The sequence below is a fragment of the Lynx canadensis genome, chromosome X (assembly GCF_007474595.2).
Source record: "Lynx canadensis isolate LIC74 chromosome X, mLynCan4.pri.v2, whole genome shotgun sequence".
NCBI classification, from domain to species: domain Eukaryota; kingdom Metazoa; phylum Chordata; class Mammalia; order Carnivora; family Felidae; genus Lynx; species Lynx canadensis.
In genome coordinates, this window is record NC_044321.2 from 56,624,160 (window position 1) to 56,634,834 (window position 10,675).

The following is a 10,675-nucleotide window of genomic DNA, read 5'->3' on the forward strand; positions in this document are numbered from 1 at the left end:
GCTTAAGTGACTGAGCCACCCAGGAGCCCCTGCTTAGGTTTTCAACTACACAGGGTGGTCACCGCCCCTACCTCCATGTTGTTCAAGGGTCAATTGTACATATATACACAGAAAAACACTGGAAGGAAATACTGGAGATTATACCTCATAGGGATGCACTTAAGTGGGGTGTACAACTGTCTGACTTATAGTAGGTATTTAATAGGTACTGATTAATAGGTTACTATTATAATTTTATTATTATTTTTTAATGTTTATTCATTTTTGAGAGGGGGGGAGAGGTTAAGAGAGAGGGGGACAGAAGATCCAAAGTGGGCTCTGTGCTGACAGCAGAGAGCCCAATGTGGGGCTTGAACTCACAAACTGTGAGATCATGACCTGAGCTGAAGTCGGGAGCTCAACCAACTGAGGCACCCAGGCGCCCCAGTTACTATTGTCATTTTAAGAGAAATAGGGGCACCTGGGTGGCTCAGTCGGTTAAGCGGTTAAACGTCCACCTTCGGCTTAGGTCATGATCTCACAGCTTGTGAGTTTGAGCCCTGCATCGGGCTCTGTGCTGACAGCTCAGAGCCTGGAGCCTGTTTCAGATTATGTGTCTCCCTCTCTCTCTGCCCCACCCACGCTTGCACTCTGTCTCTCAAAAATGAATAAACCTTAAAAAAATTTAAAAAGAAAGGGAAATATATCTGACCTCATGCATGGTCTGGGACTTTGTATCCTGAAACCTTCATATCATATAAATATTTTTTTTTGTCTTTAAGCCAAGAATGCCCACAGTTGATAGATCTGAATATGTACCAGCCACAGATAAAAGGCTGTAATATAGAACTGGGTGGGGGGTTGGGTAAGAGTGTGGCCTGCAATTCAACACCGTCATTTTCAGCTTTGTTAGTTACCACACAGTTCTCAATTGTGTTACTTGTTAGTCATCATTTACAAAGCACTCCTGAAGTGCTGCAAGCACTATAAGGCAGGTAAAATCTCTATCCCTGTCCTCATGAGAGCTCTTTCATTTTAATTATGTATATGTGTCTATATATAATATATATACACATGTGTATATATGTAATATATATATTATATATATTATTATATATAATATATAATATATAATATATTAATATATTAATATATTATATAATTATATAATTATATTATAATTATATATAATTATATAATTATAAAATATATTATAATTATATATAATTATAATATATATTACATATATATGTAATATATACACATGTGTATATATGCACATATATATATATACTTATATATGTTTTCTGATTACAAAAATACAAATGTTCACTGCAAAAATTTTGGAAAACATGAAAAACCTGAAGAGGAAAGCACTAATCACTTATATTCTACCTATTATACCCGGAGATAACCACTGCTCTATTTGATGTATATCTTTCTGGTCCTTTTTTTGCATACATATTTTTTACAAAATTGGAATTATCTTGTACAATATGTTCTAGAACATATTTGTAATGGCTGTGTATTATTTCATCATTTGGATGTACCATGCTTTAATTAATTACTCCTGGATGTCAAACTTTATTAAAAAAATTTTTTAGGGGCACCTGGGTGGCTCATTTGGTTGAGCGTCCAACTTTGGCTCAGGTCATGATCTCAGCTCGTGAGTTCGAGCCCCACGTCGGGCTCTGTGCTGACAGCTCAAAGCCTGGAGCCTGCTTCTGCTTCTGTGTCTCCCTCTGTCTCTGCCCCTAACCCACTTGCATTCTGTCTCTGTCTCTCTCTCAAAAATAAACATTAAAAAAAATTAAAAAAAATTTTAATGTTTATTTTTGAGAGAGAGAGAGACAGAATGCAAGCTGGGGAGGGGCGGTGTGAGAGAGAGACACAGAATCTGCAGCAGGCTCCAGGCTCTGACTGTCAGCACAGAGCCCGATGTGGGGCTTGTACTCACGAACTGTGAGATCATGACCTGAACTGAAGTCGGATGTTCAACCAACTGAGCCACCCAGGCGCCCCTCAAACTTTTATTTTTTCACCACAGGCAAACCTACATATAACCTGGTCAAATAAATGGAAGTGCTATTTGGCGATCATTTGATTAGAGTGAAGTTCACCCTTTAGAACCAAGTATGGAAACACATGGATTCTTAATGTCTTATACCATTCTGAAATACCCTGGAATGAAGAAAAGGAAATATGTATTTAGGGAGACATTGGGAAATGCTAGACTGTCAGTTCCTCAATAATAGAGACCAGTTTTTACTCATCTCTATCTCCAGCATCTAGCATAGTCCCTGATACTCAGTAAATGTTTATTGGATGAATTGGTGGATGAGTGAATTAAGGACAGAGAGAGGAAAAAAGCCCCCAATGAACTCAAATTGTAGTACTATTTCTATAATGTAAGGCTTAACAAGGAAAAAGATAAGAGTGAAATAAGAGAGGAGCAAAGGCAGGAAGGCAAAAATAAGGAATCTTCATCTTTAAAAAGAAGGATTAGTATAAACCCACAACTATATGGTCAATTAATCTTCAACAAAGCAGGAAAGAATATCCAATGAGAAAAGGACAAATGGTGTTGAGAAAACTGGTCAGCTATATGCAAAAGAATGAAACTTAGCCACTTTCTTACACCATACACAAAAATAAATTCTAAATGGATTAAAGACCTAAATATGAGACCTGAAACTGTAAAAATCCTAGAAGAGAGCACAGGCAGTAATCTCTGACACAGGCTGAGGCAACTTTTTTCTAGATGTGTCTCCTGAGGCACAGGAAACAAGAGCAAAAATAAACTATTGGAACTACATCAAAACAGAAACCTTCTGCACAGAAGAATAAAAGCCTACAGAATGAGGGAAGATATTTGCAAATGACATATCCGATAAAGGGTTAGTATCCAAAATATATAAAGAACTTACAAAACTCAACACCCCCAAAACATAATCCAATTACAAATGGGCAGAAGACACACACATTTTTCTAAAGAAGACATGCAGCTGGCCAACAGACACATGAAAAAATGTCTAACATCACTTACTATCAGGGAAATGCAAATCAGAACAATGAAATAACACCTCATACCTGTCAGAATGGCTAAAATCAACAACACAAGAAACAACAGGTGTTGGCGAGGATGTGGAGAAAAAAGAACACTCGTGCACTATTGGTGGGAATGCAAACTGGTGCAGCCACTGTGTAGAAACAGTATAGAGGTTCCTCAAGAAGTTAAAAAATAGAACTATCCTAGCATGGGACTCAATCTTGAGATTGTAAATTCATGCCTTATGATGGGCATAGAGCTTACTTTAAGAAAAAAAAAAAAAAAGAACTACCCTATGATCCAGTAATTGCATTACTGGGTATTTACTCAAAGAATACAAAAACGCTAATTCAAGCGATACATGCACCCTATTTTTATAGCAGCATTATTTACAATAGCCAAGATATGGAAGCATCCTAGTGTCCATTGATTGATGAAAGGATAAAGACAAATGTGTTATATATACATATATATATGAATATTAGCCATAAAAAAGAATGAAATCTTGCCAGTTGCAATGACATGGATGGAGCCAGAAAGTATAATGCTAAGCAAAATAAGTCAGAGAAAGACAAATATCATGTGATTTCACTCATATGTGGAATTTAAGAAACAAAACGAATGAGCAAAGGGAAAAAGAGACCAAGAAACAGATTTTTTTTTAGAATTTATACATGAGATTTAAAAATTTTTTAAATATTTATTTAATTTTTTATTTATATTTGGGAGAGAGAGACAGACAGACAGAGACAGAGCATGAGCAGCAGATGGGGCAGAGAGAGAGAGAGACAAAGAGAGACACACAGAATCTGAAGCAGGCTCCAGGCTCCAATCTGTCAGCACAGAGTCCTATCGGGGGCTCGAACTGTGAGGTCATGACCTGACCCAAAGTTAGACTTAACCGACTGAGCCAGCCAGGTGCCCCTAATGTTTATTTATTTCTGAGAGAAAGAGAGACAGAGTGTGAGTAGGGGAGAGGCAGAGAAAGAGGGAGAATTGGAAGCAGGCTCCAGGCTCTGAGCTGTCAGCACAGAGCCTGACATGGGGCTCAAACTCACAGACTGCAAGATCATGACCTAAGCCAAAGTCAGATGCTTAACCTACTGAGCCACCCAGGTGCCCCCAAACAGATTTCTAATTATAGAAAGCAAACTGATTGTTACCAGAGGGGAGGGGAAGGGGTTGGGTTACATAGGTGATGGGGTATTTGTCATGATGAGCACTGGGTGATGTATGGAATTGTTGAATCTCTATATTGTATACCTGAAACTAATATAACACCATATGTTAACTAACTGGAATTAAAATTAGAAAACAGAAGGATTAGTGAAATGCAGTGAAAAATTCCTCCTTAGTAGCAAGTCCATTTGTGGCAATCTGACCTAGTATGCTTCTGACTATACTCCCCTCTTTAACATTCCCTCTGTCCTGTCCAAACATCTCTCCCAACTTTGGAGGCAACATATCCCAATTTACTCCCATAAGATCAACTGACTTTATAAGACACACTCTAGGATATATGTGGGTCCCAAGGTCTCTACAGACTTTCTGCTATGGCACTATCCCTTGGGAAGTCAACTTACATTAATATTACTTCTCTGAGTTCCATTTACACTTTTTTTTAAATGAGAGCTTTATTGAGATAGAATTCATTTACTATACAATTTGCCCATTTAAACTGTATAATTCAATGGATTTTAGTATATTCACGGATGTGTGCAACGATTACCTCAGTTTTACATCGTCATCATTTATTTTTTTATTATTTTAATTCCAGTGTAATCAACACACCATATTATATTAATTTCAGGTGTACAATATGGTGATTCAACAATTTCACATATTATTCAGTGCTCATCAAGATACGTGTACTCTTAAATTTTTTTTTAATGTTTATTTTATTTTTGAGACAGAGAGAGACACAGCACGAGCAGGGAAGGGGCAGAGAGAGAGGGAGACACATAATGTGAAGCAGGCTCCAGGCTCTGAGCTGTCAGCACAGAGCCCGACGCGGGGCTCAAACTCACAAACTGTGAGATCACGACCTGAGCCGAAGTCGGACGCTTAACCGACTGAGCCACCCAGGCGCCCCAAGATACGTGTACTCTTAATCCCCTTCACCTATTTCACCCATGCACCTCCCCTCTGGGAACCATCAGTTCTCCATAATTAAGAGTCCGTTTTTTGTCTCTTTTTTCCCCCTTTGTTCATTTGTTTTGTTTCTTAAATTCCACATATGAGTGAAATCATATGGTATTTATCTTTCTCTGACTGGCTTGTTTTATTTATCATTATATTCTCTAGATCCATCCATGTTGTTGCAAATGGTAAGATTTCATTTTTTATGGACAAATGATATTCCATTGTATGTTTATATATGTATACATATATACATATATATGTATCTCACATTTTTTTTATCCATTCATCTATCGACGGACATTTAGGTTGCTTCTGTAATTTGGCTATTGTAAATAATGCTGTTTAAATATAGGGGTGCATGTCTCCTTTTGAATTAGTGTTTTTGTTTTCTTTGGGTAAATACCCAGTAGTGTGATTACCAGATCACAGGGTAGTTCTATTTTTAATTTTTTTAAGGAAACTCCATACTGTTTTCCACAGTGGCTGTACCAGTTTGCATCTCCACCCATTGTTATCATTAAAAAAAAAATAGAAAACCTGTATGCTTTAGCTATATTCTCCCATCCCTCTATCCCCCATAGCCTTATGCAACCACCATTCTACTTTCTGTCTCCATAGATTCACCTATTCTGGACATCTCATATAAATGGAATCATATATGTGGTCTTTTGTGACTGGCTTTTTTCAATTGACATAATGTTTTTAAGGTCCATCCATGTTGTACCATGTGTCAGAATTTATTCCTTGTATGCCTGAATATTATTCCATTGTATGGATATACCATTGTATGGTATATATCCATTGTATGGATATTTCGATTATCCATTTATCAGTTGATGTACCTTTGGGCTATTATGAATAATACTGCTATAAACATTCATATATACAAGTTTTTATGTGAACACACATTTTCATTTCTCTTGGGTATATAACTAGGAGAATTTCTGGATCATGTGGTACATTTATGTTTAATTGAGGAACTGCTACACTATCTTCCAAAGTAGCTGCACTATTTTATATATCCATCAGAAGATTTCTAGTTTCTCACATTCTTTTTTTTTTTTTTTAATTTTTTTTAATCTTTATTTATTTTTGAAGGAGAGAGACAGAGTGTGAGTGGGGGAGGGGCAGAGAGAGAGGGAGATACAGAATACGAAGCAGGCTCCGGGCTCCGAGCTGTCAGCACAGAGCCCGACGCGGGGCTCGAACTCCAGACCGCGAGATCATGACCTGAGCCAAAGTCGGACACTCAACCGACTGAGCCACCCAGGCGCCCCTAGTTTCTCACATTCTTGCTAACACTTGTTATCTGCTAATCAAAGTCCATTTATTTAGATGTTCTTGAATTTCTTCCTGCAATGTTTTGTAGTTTTCAGAGTGTAAGTTTCATGCTTTTGTTAAATTTGTTCCTAAGCACTTTATTCCTTTTCATGTTTTTGTAAATGGATTTGTTTAATTTCATTTTCAAATTCTTCACTGTAAGTGTATAGAAATACAATTTACATTTGCATATTGATCTTGTATCCTGCAACCCTGAACTCATTTATTAGTTCTAATAGTTTTTTTCTTCCAAAGTCTCCAAATTTTTATTTACATTCTAGTTAGTTAACATATCGTGTGACATTGGTTTCAGTAGATTTTAGTGATTCATCACTTACATATAACACCCAGTGCTCATATAAAAGTGCCCTCCTTAATACCCATCACCCATTTAGCCCTCCCTCCACCTCCCTCCACCAACTCTCACTTTGTTCTCTTTTTTTAAATGAATTTTTTATTTAATTTTTTTGTTTTTATCTGTTTGTTCTCTATTGTTAACCCTCTTATGGTTTGTTTCCCCCTCTCTCTTATTTTCCCCTTCCCAATTTTTGTTTCCTAAATTCCACATGAGTGAAATCATATGGTATTTGTCTTTCTCTCAGTGACTTATTTTGCTTAGCATAATACACTCTAGTTCCATCCATGCTGTTGCAAATGGCAAGATGTCATTCTTGTTTATGGCTGAGTAATATTCCATTGTGTATATATTTATATATATGAATGGACACTTGGGCTCTTTCCTAGTTCTAATAATTTTTTTAGCAGATTCCTTAGGGTTTTCTATAGACAAGATCATGTCATCTGCAAACAGAGATAGTTTTACTTCTTCCTTTTTATTTTGGACACCTATTATTTTTTTCTTGCCAATTTCCCTGGCTACAACTTCTAGTACAATGTTGAATGCAGGTGATGATCACTTATAGTTCTTAAAACAGTATTGGAGACCAAGCTGTTCACTTTTTTTTCACTTTCTCTTTTAAAATTTTTTAAGTTTTTTTATTCATTCTGAGAGAGAGACAGAGAGAGAGAGTGAGTTCACAAGCAGGGGTGGGGCAAAGAGGAGAGACAGGATGCCAAACAGGCTCCAGACCATCACAGCACAGAGCCGGATGTGGGGCTCAAACTCACAAACCATGAGATTGTGACTTAAGCCAAGATCAAGAGTCAGACACATAACTGACTGCACCACCCAGGCCCCCCTTTTTCCACTTTCTCTTGATTAATGTTTTCTGTTTATTTAGTTACTTGGTAACTTACTGAGGACAGAAATCATACTTAGTACTGATACATCCCATATTATTATGTTCAATACCTTGAAAGTATTCAATAAATATTATGATTGATAATAATAATTATAAAATATTGACCTCTCAGAGGTCAAACTCTTTTCCTCTGTTGCTTGGCTGGCTCCTCTCACCTTGAACTTGACTTGGCCAAAGTGCGCCAATGGACTCCTTGCCCCACCCTCCCAATGGTGCTCTGCCTCCACTGTTTCCTATCTTAGTTAGTGGCATAATCAGATGACCAGGCACCACAAACAGAAACCTGGGAATCATTCTAATCTTCCACTCCTTACCCCTGCATTTAATTGACTATTAAGTCCCCTTTGATCCTGCCTTCTATATATTTGGATTCGGTTTCCTCTTCTCTATGCCTACAACCACTTAGTTCAGGCTTTCATTTTTCACCTGAAATTATTATTGTATTCCAACTGGTGACCTGATCTCCTTTGTTATCTCCTCCAATCTTTTCTACACACTGTTGCAAGGGTGATTGTGGGAAGCTTGATAATGGCCCCCAAAAGATATACATGTCCTAATTCCTGGACATTGTGGATATTACCTCACATGGCAAAAAAGTAGGACTTTGCAGATGTGACTAAGTTAAGGCTCTTAAGATGGGGAAATTATCCAGATGGGCCCTGAATTTAATGACAAGAGTTCTTAGAGAAGCAGAGAGAGATTTGACACACAAAGGAAAAGGCAATGTGACCATGGAGGCAGAAATTGCAGTGATGCAGCCACAAGCCAAGGAATGCCAGCAGCCACCAAGAACTGGAAGTGGAAGAGACAAGACACAGTCTCCCCTAGAGCTTCCTGAGAGATACTGAAGAATCACGGCCCTGCCCACATCTTAATTTCTTCCCAGTGATAGTGATTTCAGACTTCTGGCTTCCAGAACTGTGAGAGAATAAACTTGTTTTTTAAAGCCACCTAATCTGTGGTAATTTTTTACAACAGCTTCAGGACAGTAATACAGTGATCTTTCTGAAGTTCAAACCTATCAGATATAGAAAAAATTTATTCTGTCTCTCAGTCTCTTTCACTCTCAAATAAATAAATAAATAAATAAATAAATAAATAAATGAGGGGCACCTGGGTGGCTCAGTCAGTTAAGCGTCTGACTCTTGGTTTTGGATCAGGTCATGATCCCATAGATCATGGATTCGAGCCTGACATGGGGCTCCTCGCTGTTGGCGTGGAGCCTGCCTTGGATTTTCTCTCATTCCCTCTCTCTCTGCCCCTCCCCTGCTCACTCTCTCTCAAAATATATAAATAAGCTTTAAAAAATTAAAAAATAAATGAACAAATAAATACACACACACACAGAGGCACGCATGCTCACATCTGTGGTAATCTGGAAGAAAATATACCAAAATGTTAACAACAATTTCTCCATAATGGGATTATGATGATTTTTGTACTTCTCTTTTCAAGTTTTGCCCTTAAAAAGCATATATTACTTTTATTATCAGAAAAAAACAATATAAATTATTAAAAAAAAAACTCTTCAAGGAGTGCCTGGGTGGCTCAGTCGGTTGAGCGTCCAACTTCTGTGCAGGTCATGATCTCGCAGTTCGTGACTTCGAGCCCCACATTGGGCTCACTGCTGTCAGCCTGTTATGGCAAAGCCTGCTTCGTATACTCTCTCCTCTCCGCTCTCTGCCCCTCCCCCACTTATTCTCTCTCTCTCAAAAACAAAACAAAACAAAACTTTTCAATGTCTCCCCATCACCTACAAAGTAAAGTACAAACTTCTAAGCACAGCATGGGCCCTTAATTTGGCCTATGCCTTTCTCTCTTGCCTAATTTCCTATGACTTAGCTTCCCTACTTTTCTTCAACTATGCCAAATTACCTAAAACATAGGTCATTCTGCCTCTGATCCATTGCAAATCGGTCTGACTTCAACCTCTTGGTTAAGACCCAATTCAAAAGTGTTCTTTCCTGTGAAACCATTCCTGATCCACTCATGCAGAGCCCTGCTACCTTTGAGTTACCACTAATATGGGCTACCTCTAATATGCTGCTATTATTTGCCTAGAGTATTGCAATTATTTGTTTACATCAACATTTCTCTGTTTATGTTGTGATTGTCTTGAGGAGATACACAAATGTACAATTTTTCTTTTACTTTGCTACCAAATATTTTCCAATATAAACAGCTGTTGTGATTTTTAACAAAGCATACATTCATTGAAGTGTTACTGAATTCATAGCTTTTTTTATAATTTGTATTTTTCACTCAAGAGACACTAAAAACCATCATTTGGGTGTCTGTAAAATATTTGATATTAAAAATTCCTCATAGATCTTGATACACTTATATGCAAAGAAAGCTAAATTATTTTTTAAAGTGAGAAAGTCATGGCTCAGAAAAGTATGTATAGTTTAGCTTAATCCTATGTATATAAAAAAGTATGAACATTTGTTGACCAAGTCAGTACAAATATAGAAAATAGAAACAGGGGCGCCTGGGTGGCGCAGTCGGTTAAGCGTCCGACTTCAGCCAGGTCACGATCTCGCGGTCCGTGAGTTCGAGCCCCGCATCGGGCTCTGGGCTGATGGCTCGGAGCCTGGAGCCTGTTTCCGATTCTGTGTCTCCCTCTCTCTCTGCCCCTCCCTCGTTCATGCTCTGTCTCTCTCTGTCCCAAAAATAAATAAACGTTGAAAAAAAAAATTAAAAAAAAAAAAAAAAGAAAATAGAAACATAGGGGCGCCTGGGGTAGCTCAGTGGGTTGAGTGTCCGAGTCTTGATTTCGGTTTCGGCTTAGGTCATGATACCAAGGGCATGGTATTGAGTTCCTTGTTGGGCTCCGCCTGCTTAAGATTCTCTCTCTCTCTCTCTCTCTCTCCCTCCCTCTGCCCCTCTCTCTTGCCTGCATGTGCACATACTCTCTCTCTCA